Below are 12,360 nucleotides of genomic sequence, written 5' to 3' on the forward strand. Positions count from 1 at the left end.
TGCAACTATGAGAACACAGTGGGAATTTTTGAAGGCTCTAAAGTACTGATTAATTTTTGAACGCAGTGTTCAATCATTGTTGCTACACCAGGACGTTTGAATGATATTCTAAATATGAAAAGATTGAACCTCCATCAAGTACTGATTAATTAAATTGCAACTATGAGAAAACTTTGTTGCAATAATTTCTGGTTTGGAATATATTAAGTTCCCAGGAATGATAGATCTATCACTATATGATGTGGTTGAGATAAATGATGAATGTGTCTCTTTTTAAGCATTCAAATTAGTCATCTTGTTACCTGGTGCTCTTACTACTTTTTCAACTATGATTTTTGATCTTGGTTTACTAATATATTATTTATGTGTTTTTATAGTTTACAAATCTCAAGTACTCTAGAGTTGAAATTGATGAAGTGCGGTTCGAGTGGGCTGAATGCATGCTAGATTACATTTGAGTAGGAAAGGTATTTGATTTTTGAAAACTTTGGATAATGCATGCATTTGCATGGAATGTAAATTGCGTATATTGTCCCATGTCAATTTCTTTCTGATGGTGATATTCTAGGACTTCTGTAGCATGTATAATTTTTCTGTTTTTGTTCTTTACTGTAGTTAAGTAGACCAAATGATACTTTTGTTTGACAGATTAGAACAGTGGATGTTTTAACTCAGAAAACTAGGCATTTAAAGGTGAAAAGTGGTGAGATTAGGGAAATGAAAGGCGCAAGAAGAATGGAGCAGTATAGCAAGTTGAACAGATTCTGATTCTCATAATTTAATGTAGCCTCAGCTTGATTTTTGACTCATGATGTTCTACCTTGATGTGTTGTTAAAAGAATGTTCTACCTTGATTTTGATATCTATTAGATTTTGATGTAAAAAGAATGTTTGTGTATTATATGGATACTGTTGTAAGAAGAATATTTATGTAATTTGTGAATATTTGTGTATTTTATGGATACTGTTGAATGAAGAATATTTGTATAATTTATGAATATTTGTGTATTTTCTTAGTTATTGTCGGTTTTTCACTATTTCAGAAATCAAATTTGTGTTGGTAAAAAATACTGATATTACATCGATTTTCCACCGCTGCAAAACCGATGTCATTAACTAATATTACATTGGTCGTATACCGCTGCCAAAACTGGTGTTATTATCATATAATATTATATCGGTTTTACACCGTTGATGAAACAGTGTCGTTAAGTGATACTACACCGATTTTAACCCGATGTCTAAAATGGCAGACCTTTTACATCACCTTCATAGACATCGGTCGAAAATGTAATAGACACCGGTGGAAAACCGATGTCTAAAACCGTGTTCATTGCTAAAAATGGGATTGGAGGCATTTTCAACCTGATGCAAGGTACCTCAAAGGCATATGAAGGGCGCCTTCAACGCGTTTTGGCAGGATTTTTGCTACCTTTTGTGTGAGGCATTTTTATTTTTATTTAACATTAAAAAAATAAGTTAGGGAATTTAGTTTAAATTATGAATTTTAATTAATTTTGAATTAATTTTAACTTAAAGTTTTAAGTTAAGTTTTAAATTTAATTAATTTTTATTTAAATTTTAGTTAAGTTTTTAATTAAGGTTAAATTAGATTTGTTCAAGTTTTAAATAAAGTTTAATAAAAATTTTAAATTTAAATTTTTATTTAACTTAATTTAAAGTTAATCTTAATTTAAATTTAATTTAATGTTAATGTTAATTTAATTTTAATTTAGTTTAAATTTAATTTTATTTTATTTTTAATTTTAATTAATTTAAATTTTAGTTTTAATTTATTTTTGATTAAAATTTTAGTTTTAATTTAATTTTAATTTTAGTTTTAATTTTATTACATTTTATTTTTATTTTTTATTTTTTTAATTATCTCACCCGATCTAGTTGTTCAACCAAGGTATTCCTACAGTTTTATGAGATGAGTTATGGTTATTATTTAAGAAGATCATTTGACTTTGTGTTAGATTTAGATTTAGCCGTCAGTCAATTAAATGTATATTTCAAAAATCGGCTTCCAGACTATGACGAGGCACAGGGGCTTTCTTGGGTATCAGAGCAACGATTACTTCTAAACAAAGCTTTTTTTAATAAATTAAACATTTAATTTTCTATTGATAAATCTTGGTCTAACTAGTCTAGTATTTGGCGAAGTAGCTTCGGTTAGTTTCACTTAGCTAAGTAGACTCTCTAAACTAAGCTTCTCTAACGTACTATCATCTCGCCCCACCCTAGTACTATAATGACCCAATTCCCTATTTTGAGTTCTAAATGTCCTTAAAAATATTTGGAAATGTTTTTAAAATATTCTAGAGAATTTTAGGAATTTTTAGAGTATTTTTATGCAATTTTTGGAGGTCGTTTGGTATTTTTACTAAACGAAGGAAATTTGGAAAAAAAAATATCCAAGCCGAGATTCGAACCCACGAACTCCAGCCGAACCAAGTCTTAAGCAGATTCAGCGGACCAAGTGCGCTAGCGAGTGATGTTGTTTAAATAAGGGATGATAAATATTTAAAGGGTAGTGGATAATAGGAATAGTTAGTTATTAAAGGGAGAACTTTAGGGATTATTTTCAAAAAAAAAACCTAAACTTTTCCTCACCCTTCTCTCCCGATGACGTTGTTCTCCTTCTCGGGCGAAATCGCGGCAGCAAGCGATCACGTCTCCGGCGGCCGGCGAGGTTGTTCTCTGAGGGTTTCTTCACGGAGTGGTGGTCCTCACGTCGAGGAGAGGCCGTGAGCACAAGAAGGGACCGAGATCTTCATCTCTCCGAAACCCTAGATCTCCCTCTTCGGCTGTGAGTCCAAGAACACGAAAGGTAAGTCGCTTACTCACCTGCGGTAAGGGTAGCTCTCGAATTCTTGCTTCTTCTTGTTGTTTTCTTTGATATATGCCGCTAGGAGGGTGTCCTTGAGTTGCTGCCATGAGTTGTTAAGGAAGATGGAAGGGGTTCTTGATTGGATTAGATTTTGGACTTTGCTTATTCTTGTTTTCGAGTTTTCTGTGAAGATTGATGGTTAGGGTTTGCTGTCGTGTACTTTAAAAAAAATTATAGATTTCCTTCTGTTAGACTTAACAAAAGCTTAGTACAAAATTATTGATCTCTAACCTATAATGAACCATATATATTTGCCAAGTATAGGCTTTAGAGTTCCACGACATAATCTGCACAAGTTCGAAGTTACAAGAGACTATGCAGGCAGGCAACCTAAGTATGTGCTATTGGTGCATGATAAACCTAAGTATGTGCTATTAGTGCATGATAATTAACATGTGTTCCATGAGATAACTACTGACTACTAAAAGAATATGTGTCAGATCATGGAGACAAACTTATATAATTCTCTCTATATATATGGTCGGAAACTCAAATAACTATAGGTAGAGGCCACATCACCAGTTCAAAGTTCTTACAACACACAGGAAGTTAACTTGAAACTAAAATGTAGTGCTTCAAGAAACTTTCAGCTACAAACTATAACTGCCATCTGACTATTAAGTAGTCAAATTCAGTTTTCCTTGATTTATATATGTTGTAGCATGCTTAAAGAAGTTAGATTTGCTTTCCTTTGTTTTATTCTGTTGATATATACTTAAAGAATCCTGTTGCTCTATAGAAACTCTAGGATCTGCCTGTAGGTGGAAAAATAAGAGTTTTAATAAATTCTTTAGAGGTTTATAAGTAGTTATAAGAAAGAGAGACTAAGGTCTTAATAGGATCCCTAAGTTTAAGAATTGGGATCAGTAGCACACCAAGTGCTCAAAGAAATGGCAAGACATTTTATTATAAGAACATAAAAAGATAATAAGTATTTTATTTTAAAGAAAGGTTAGTACCTGACTTCCAAGGTTGTCGTTAAACAAATCCAGGTGACCAATTCCAAGGTCTTGGCCCTGGTAAGACCAAGGTCTTTACCCTCATAGGACTGATGACTAGCTACCACAGTCCCTATTAGGGAGCGTGCACTGGTACTAAGCCTGGGCCCAAGAGAAGTTGATTATTATTTTAAAGTAATAAAGTATAAGTTTCGAAACAAATGAAATAAGCTTCATTTATGCTTAGAGTCAGAAAGTTTAGCTTCTTTTAATTCGAAGCATGCGGTATTAGTTTTGTTTGTTTCCTGATTAGTTATTTAGCATGATTAGCTTTATCTTCCAGCATGCAGTTTTATCCTTGTGTAGCATGATTAGCTATTAGAATTACATGAGTAGATTCCTTAGCTTTTCTTTGCTATTAGTTTGACATGAGCAGTTATGTTTATGCTTTACTTTCTTTTAGAGCATACAGTTTCTAGTTCTTTCTGTATACATGCATATCTATGTTTTTGTGAGTTAGATAGTGCTTACAAAGTAAATTTTGCTTATAGATTGCATTTCCTCTTACTGCAGATAAAGGAAAGGAATAGATGTAGTAAGGAAGGTGACAAGGTGGTGCGGATGGTGTGTGATGCCAGGACTGTGGGAGAGAAATGGGAAGTTTTGAGTTTTCGTGTCTAGTGGATATGAAGTAATTGAGTTGTACTTTATAGTTGATGTCATTTGAGATTGTATTTTATATTCCAGGTTTTATTGAGTTTATTCACGTTTTAGAATGCATGCTGTGATGAGGTTCTATGTAATAAGTAGATATTATAGTTTTTGACTCTTATTAAACTGCATGGGTGTTGATACATGTTCCAGCTGCTTGTGGCTGAAGTATATATTTATGTATCTCAGTTTATGGTCACCGGTACAGGGGAGACTCTGTCGAAATTTTTCGGTACGGACTCCTCGTGGGTTCGTTCATACCGGTTAAGTAGAGTTAGTAGTTAAGTAACGGTCATCTTTAGAGAGTAGTATAGTATAGTAAGAAGGGTGGTCGTTACAATTGGTATCAGAGCAGTCCCCATTCTCCAACATCACACATCAGCACCAGCCTTGCCATATTCAAGTAAGAAAGTATTTAAGTTTTTCCTTTTATGCTTTCTTTATTATTTGCAGTATAGAGTATTTGCTTATATGCGCTTTAGTAAGATAGAAGTTTTGTTTCTCTTTTATCTATATACCTAAGTTTGTTTAGAAAGGATAGAGAATATATTAAGTCTTTTTTTTTCTCTGCATAATTAGATGTCAAGAAGAGGACGTCCCCGTACCGCTCGTACTGAGGACCGAGCACAGGGGAACGAGGAGCCCAGAGCAGCTGAACCAAATCTTTCTGAAGTTGTTGCTCAACTCCAGAGACAAGTAGTAGAGCAGCAACAAGTGATCGTCAATCTGATGGCGAATCAGTAGCCAGTCCTTCCCACTCCTCCAACAATCAATGTGGAGACTCCAGTGGTGACTGAGGTTACACCAGCCGCCCTGGAAGTCCCCACAGCACCTAGAAGACAAGAAACATACCTGATACAGTGGCTGAAACTGAAGCCAGAAAGTTTCTCAGGCACGACTGAGCCCTGGGATGCTCAGGCTTGGTTAAAGACACTGGAGAGCACCATGGAGCTTCTTGATTGACCAGAAGTTGAGAAGGTCAAGTGTGCCTCATTCTTCCTATATAGAGATGCTCGTATGTGGTGGGAGAGAGTTAAAAGCAAGAGAGCAGTCAATCAGATGAGCTGGGCTGACTTTGAAGCAGAGTTTTATGAAGAATTCTTCCGCCAGTAGATCACCAATAAGCATTATGAGGAGTTCATAGAATTCAGATAAGGTGACCTGTCAGTGGAAGAAGCAGTAAAGAGATTCAACAGGCTAGCTCGTCTCTGCCCAGAGCTAATAAGCACGGAGAAAGAACGAGTCAGACTGATGCTCAGGATGTTGAGGCCAATAATAGCACTTAATGTGAGTAGTGGGACTCACCAGCCCCAGACCGGCGAAGAGCTGGTCGGCAGATCATTAGTTGCTGAGCACTATCTAGACAGCATCAGGGCACAACGAGCGCAACATAAGCCAGTCAAGATCGAAGACAAGACAGCTAGGAGTCAGAAACCTCAAGCAAATAAGCAGTACTGGAAGGGCAAGGGTCACAAGAGAAAGCAGTGGAACTCAGGAGGTAACCAGAAGGGAGGACCAGCAGACAAGCAGACCAAGTTCCCTCCCTGTCCTAAATGTGGGAGAACACACCCAGGAGCCTGTCTTTTGGGTAAGACGGGATGTTATTCGTGTGGGCAGGAAGGACACATGGCGAAAGAATGCCCTAACAAGTTCAAAGCACCTCAGCCACAGCCAATACAATATGGAGACAAACCTCAACTACATTATATGCCTGCAACTCTGGAAGGACCTCAACTCAGTCAAGGAAGGTTGGAAGCCCCACCAGTTCCAGCCAGTGCCAGAGCATTCTCCCTCACTAAAGAAGAAGCTGCTAGTGCCTCCACAGTCGTAACAGGTCAAGTAGTTATTTTTCAGCATATAGCTACTACACTATTTGATACTGGGTGACCCATTCTTTTGTATCAGTACCCTTTGCCAAAGAATTACAGGTACCTATAGAAAGCATGAACTTTAAGTTCCTGACGACCCTACCTTCTGGGGAAGTCATGGAATCCAATCAGTGGCTTCGGGCTGTACCAGTCAGAATTTCAGACCGTGAGCTATGTGTAGATCTGGTAGTCCTCGCCATGCAGGATTTCGATATCATTTTGGGTATGGATTTCCTCAGCAAGTACAGTGCTTTAATGGTCTGCTGCAGAAGAAAAGTGATCTTTAGTCTAGAAGGTGAACCAACCTTTGAATTCACAGGAGTGCCAAGGAGGAGGACCCAGAAGCTTCTCTCTTCTCTGACAGCTCACCAGATGTTAGCTAAAGGGTGTGCTGGTTTTCTTGCGCACATTGTGAGTACAGAAGAACAAGAAGGACCCAAGCAGGAGGAAGTTTGGGTAGTCTGTAAGTATCCAGAGGTATTCCCAGAAGAGCTACCTGGACTACCTCCCAATAAAGAAGTGGAGTTTGAGATTGAACTAGTTCCTAGTACCGGTCCAATTTCAAAAGCTCCATACCGCATGTCTCCAGTTGAGCTGAAAGAGTTACAAGAACAACTTCAGGAGCTGCTTGACAAAGGCTTCATCCGCCCTAGTCATTCACCATGGGGAGCTCCTGTGTTGTTTGTCAAGAAGAAGGACGGATCTATGCGGATGTGCATAGATTATAGAGCTCTGAATCAAGTGACAATCAAGAACAAGTACCCCCTTCCCAGGATCGATGACTTATTTGATCAATTGAAAGGGGCAACAGTGTTCTCAAAGATAGACCTACACTCTGGGTACCATCAGCTGAAAGTGAAAGAAAGGGATATACCCAGAACGACTTTCAGGACCAGATACGGACACTACGAGTTTGTAGTCATGCCTTTTGGTGTGACTAATGCACCTGTAATTTTTATGGACTTGATGAACAGAGTGTTCAGAGAATACCTTGACAAATTTGTCATAGTGTTCATTGACGACATTCTAGTCTATTCCAGAACCTCAGAGAAGCATGACACACACTTGAGGATAGTATTGCAGACCCTTCAGCAAAAGCAGCTGTATGCTAAGTTCTCAAAGTGCGAGTTCTGGTTAGAGCAGGTGGCGTTTCTAGGCCACATCATTTCTAAAGAAGGTATTCAAGTGGACCCTGCCAAAATAGAAGCGGTCAACAACTGGAGTAGACCCAAAAATGCCAAGGAGATCATAAGCTTCCTTGGTTTAGCTGGGTACTACAGGAAGTTTGTGGAGGACTTTTCCAGGATAGCTTCTCCACTAACAACCTTAACCAGGAAGAACAAGAAGTTTGAATAGTCAGACAAATGTGAGCAGAGTTTCCAAGAGCTAAAGAAGAGACTGACCGGTGCTCCTATTCTGACGGTTCCAGAAAGTGACAAGAGTTTTGACATCTACAGTGATGCTTCCAAGATGGGCCTAGGAGCTGTACTCATGCAAGAAGGAAAAGTTATAGCTTATGCTTCCAGGAAACTCAAAGACTACGAGAAGAACTACCCCACTCATGATCTCGAGCTAGCAGCTGTAGTCTTTTCACTGAAACTCTGGCGACACTACTTGTATGGAGTTCAGTGCAGAATTTTCACAGACCATCAGAGTCTTAAGTACTTCTTCACTCAGAAGGACTTAAATATGAGACAGCGTAGGTGGCTAGAGTTGGTCAAAGATTATGACTGTGAAATCCTCTACCACCTAGGCAAAGCTAATAAAGTGGTAGATGCACTAAGCAGAAAATCCAGTGCATCCCTGATGTCTTTGTCATCATTAGCCCTACCACTGCAGAAGAAGTTGGCAGACTTTGGTATGGAAATTATTTATGGGCAACTCTCTGCATTGACCTTAGAGTCAACCCTGCTTGAGGATATACAGAGAAAGCAAAGTGAAGATCCAAATATCCAGAAGATCAAGAAAGGGATACAGAAAGAAGAAAATTCAGAGTTTCGAATATCAGACAGGAGAATTTTTTATCAGGGGAGCCGCCTTTGTGTCCCCAATAATGAAGAGCTGAGAAAGAAAATTTTAGAGGAAGCTCATAGTACACCTTACTCCATGCATCCTGGTTCTACCAAGATGTACCAAGACATGAAACAGAGGTTCTGGTGGTCTGGACTCAAAAGAGATGTTGCTAAATATGTCAGTACCTGCCTGACATGTCAGAGGGTCAAAGCAGAACACTAGAGACCAGAGGAGTTCTACAGCCTCTTCCAATACCAGAGTAGAAGTGGGAAGACATATCCATGGACTTCATAACAGGTCTCCCAAGAACCACAAATGGATATGATGTGATATGGGTAATAGTAGACCGATTGACCAAGTTTGCTCATTTTCTAGCCATCAAGGTGTCCCACTCTATAGAGCAGTTGACACAGTTATATGTTAAGGAGGTGATCAAACTTCACGGAGTTCCTAAATCTATTGTGTCTGATAAAGATGGGTGCTTCACCTCTCACTTTTGGGAGTGTGTTCAGAATGCACTAGGCACCAAACTCAAGTTCAGCACAACCTTCCATCCTCAGACTGATGGACAGACAGAGCGAGTAAATCAGATTCTAGAAGATATGCTCAGAGCTTGTGCACTAGATTTCAAGGGAAGTTGGTGCAAGTATCTGTGCTTAACTGAATTTGCCTACAACAATAGCTATCAGACCACCATCAAGATGGCACCTTATGAGGCGTTGTATGGTAGGAAGTGCAGATCACCCATTTGCTGGCAAGAAGCAGGTGAAAGGAGAGAAATGGAAGTAGAGCTGGGCATTCAGATAGAGTTGATAGATGAGACTACTCAGGCTATTCAGAAGATCAGACAGAGAATTGAGACTACCTAGAGTAGATAGAAGAGTTATGCTGACACACGCCGTAGGCCACTTGAATTCCAAGTAGGGGATTCAGTCTTTCTCAAGGTTGCTCCGATGAAGGGATTGATGAGATTTGGTAAGAAGGGCAAATTAAGTCCTCGTTATATAGGACCTTACCTGATCACAGAAAGGATTGGGAAAGTAGCTTACAAGCTGGACTTACCACAGGACATGTCAGCAATACATAATGTATTTCATGTCTCTATGCTAAAGAAGTGTATTCACGACCCTAGCCAAGTGATTTAGCCTCAGTCAGTGCAGATCCAAGAGGATCTTAGCTACGAGAACAGACCTACACAGATAGTGGACAGAGCAGTCAAGAGACTAAGAAACAAAGAAGTGCCACTAGTGAAGGTCATCTGGCATAATCAGAAGCACGAGGAAGTCACTTGGGAGTGGGAGGACAATATGAGACAGAAATATCCAGAGTTGTTCTAAGTTCGAGGATGAACTTTTTATAAGGTATAGGGGATTGTAACGACCCAACTTTCCCTATTTCGAGTTCTAAATGTCCTTAAAAATATTTGGAAATGTTTTTAAAATATTCTAGAGATTTTTAGAAATTTTTAAAGTATTTTTATGCAATTTTTGGAGGTCGTTTGGTATTTTTACTAAACGAAGGAAGTTTTGACAAAAAATGTCCAAGCCAAGATTCGAACCCACGAACTCCAGCCAAACCAAGTCTTAAGCGGATTCAGCGGACCAAGTGTGCCAGCAGGTGATGTTGTTCAAATAAGGGATGATAAATATTTAAAGGGTAGTGGATAATAGGAATAGTTAGTTATTAAAGGGAGAACTTTAGGGATTATTTTCAAAAAAAAAACCTAAACTTTTCCTCACCCTTCTCTCCCGACGGCGCTGTTCTCCTTCTCGGGCGAAATTGCGGCAGCAAGGGATCACGTCTCCGGCGGCCGGCGAGGTTGTTCTCCGAGGGTTTCTTCACGGGGTGGTGGTCCTCACATCGAGGAGAGGCCGTGAGCACAAGAAGGGACCGAGATCTTCATCTCTCCGAAACCCTAGATCTCCCTCTTCGGCTGTGAGTCCAAGAACACGAAGGGTAAGTCGCTTACTCACCTGCGGTAAGGGTAGCTCTCGAATTCTTGCTTCTTGTTGTTTTCTTTGATATATGCCGCTAGGAGGGTGTCCATGAGTTGCTGCCGTGAGTTGTTAAGGAAGATGGAAGGGGTTCTTGATTGGATTAGATTTTGGACTTTGCTTATTCTTGTTTTCGAGTTTTCTGTGAAGATTGATGGTTAGGGTTTACTGTCGTGTACTTAAAAAAAAATTATAGATTTCCTTCTGTTAGACTTAACAAAAGCTTAGTACAAAATTATTGATCTCTAACCTATAATGAACCATCTATATTTGCCAAGTATAGGCTTTAAAGTTCCACGACATAATCGACACAGGTTCGAAGTTACAAGAGACTATGCAGGCAGGCAACCTAAGTATGTGCTATTGGTGCATGATAAACCTAAGTATGTGCTATTAGTGCATGATAATTAACATGAGTTCCATGAGATAACTACTGATTACTACTAAAAGAATATGTGTCAGATCATGGAGACAAACTTATATAATTCTCTCTATATATATGGTCGGAAACTCAAATAACTATAGGTAGAGGCCACATCACCAGTTCAAAGTTCTTACAACACATAGGAAGTTAACTTGAAACTAAAATGTAGTGCTTTAAGAAACTTTCAGCTACAAACTATAACGACCATCTGACTATTAAGTAGTCAAATTCAGTTTTCCTTGATTTATATATGTTGTAGCATGCTTAAAGAAGTTAGATTTGCTTTCCTTTGTTTTATTTTGTTGATATATGCTTAAAGAATCCTGTTACTCTATAGAAACTCTAGGATCTGCCTGTAGGTGGAAAAATAAGAGTTTTAATAAATTCTTTAGAGGTTTATAAGTAGTTATAAGAAAGAGAGACCAAGGTCTTAATAGGATCCCTAAGTTTAAGAATTGGGATCAGTAGCACACCAAGTGCTCAAAGAAATGACAAGACATTTTATTATAAGAACATAAAAAGATAATAAGTATTTTATTTTAAAGAAATGTTAGTACCCGACTTCCAAGGTTGTCGTTTAACAAATCCAGGTGACCAATTCCAAGGTCTTGGTCCTGGTAAGACCAAGGTCTTTACCCTCGTAGGACTGATGACTAGCTACCACAGTCCCTATTAGGGAGCGCGCATTGGTACTAAGCCTGGGCCCCAAGAGAAGTTGATTATTATTTTAAAGTAATAAAATATAAGTTTTGAAACAAATGAAACAAGCTTCATTTATGCTTAGAGTTAGAAAGTTTAGCTTCTTTTAATTCTAAGCATGCGGTATTAGTTTTGTTTGTTTCCTGATTAGTTATTTAGCATGATTAGCTTTATCTTCCAGCATGCAGTTTTATCCTTGTGTAGCATGATTAGCTATTAGAATTACATGAGTAGATTCCTTAGCTTTTCTTTGCTATTAGTTTGACATGAGCAGTTATGTTTATGCTTTACTTTCTTTTAGAGCATACAGTTTCTAGTTCTTTATGTATACATGCATATCCATGTTTTTGTGAGTTAGATAGCGCTTACTAAGCAAATTTTGCTTATAGATTGCATTTACTCTTACTGCAGATAAAGGAAAGGAAAAGATTTAGCAAGGAAGGCGACAAGGTGGTGCGGATGGTGTGTGATGCTACGACTGTGGGAGAAAACTGGGAAGTTTTGAGTTTTCTTGTCTAGTGGATATGAAGTAATTGAGTTGTACTTTATAGTTGATGTCATTTGAGATTGTATTTTATATTCCAGGTTTTATTGAGTTTATTCACGTTTTAGAATGCTTGCTGTGATGAGGTTCTATGTAATAAGTAGATATTATAGTTTTTGACTCTTATTAAACTGCATGGGTGTTGATACATGTTCCAGCCGCCTGTGGCTGAAGTATATATTTTATGTATCTCAATTTATGGTTACCGGTACAGGGGAGACTCTGTCAAAAATTTTCGGTAAGGACTCCTCGTGGTTTCGTTCATACCGGTTAAGT

The sequence above is a fragment of the Zingiber officinale genome, chromosome 5A (assembly GCF_018446385.1).
Source record: "Zingiber officinale cultivar Zhangliang chromosome 5A, Zo_v1.1, whole genome shotgun sequence".
Classification (NCBI taxonomy): domain Eukaryota; kingdom Viridiplantae; phylum Streptophyta; class Magnoliopsida; order Zingiberales; family Zingiberaceae; genus Zingiber; species Zingiber officinale.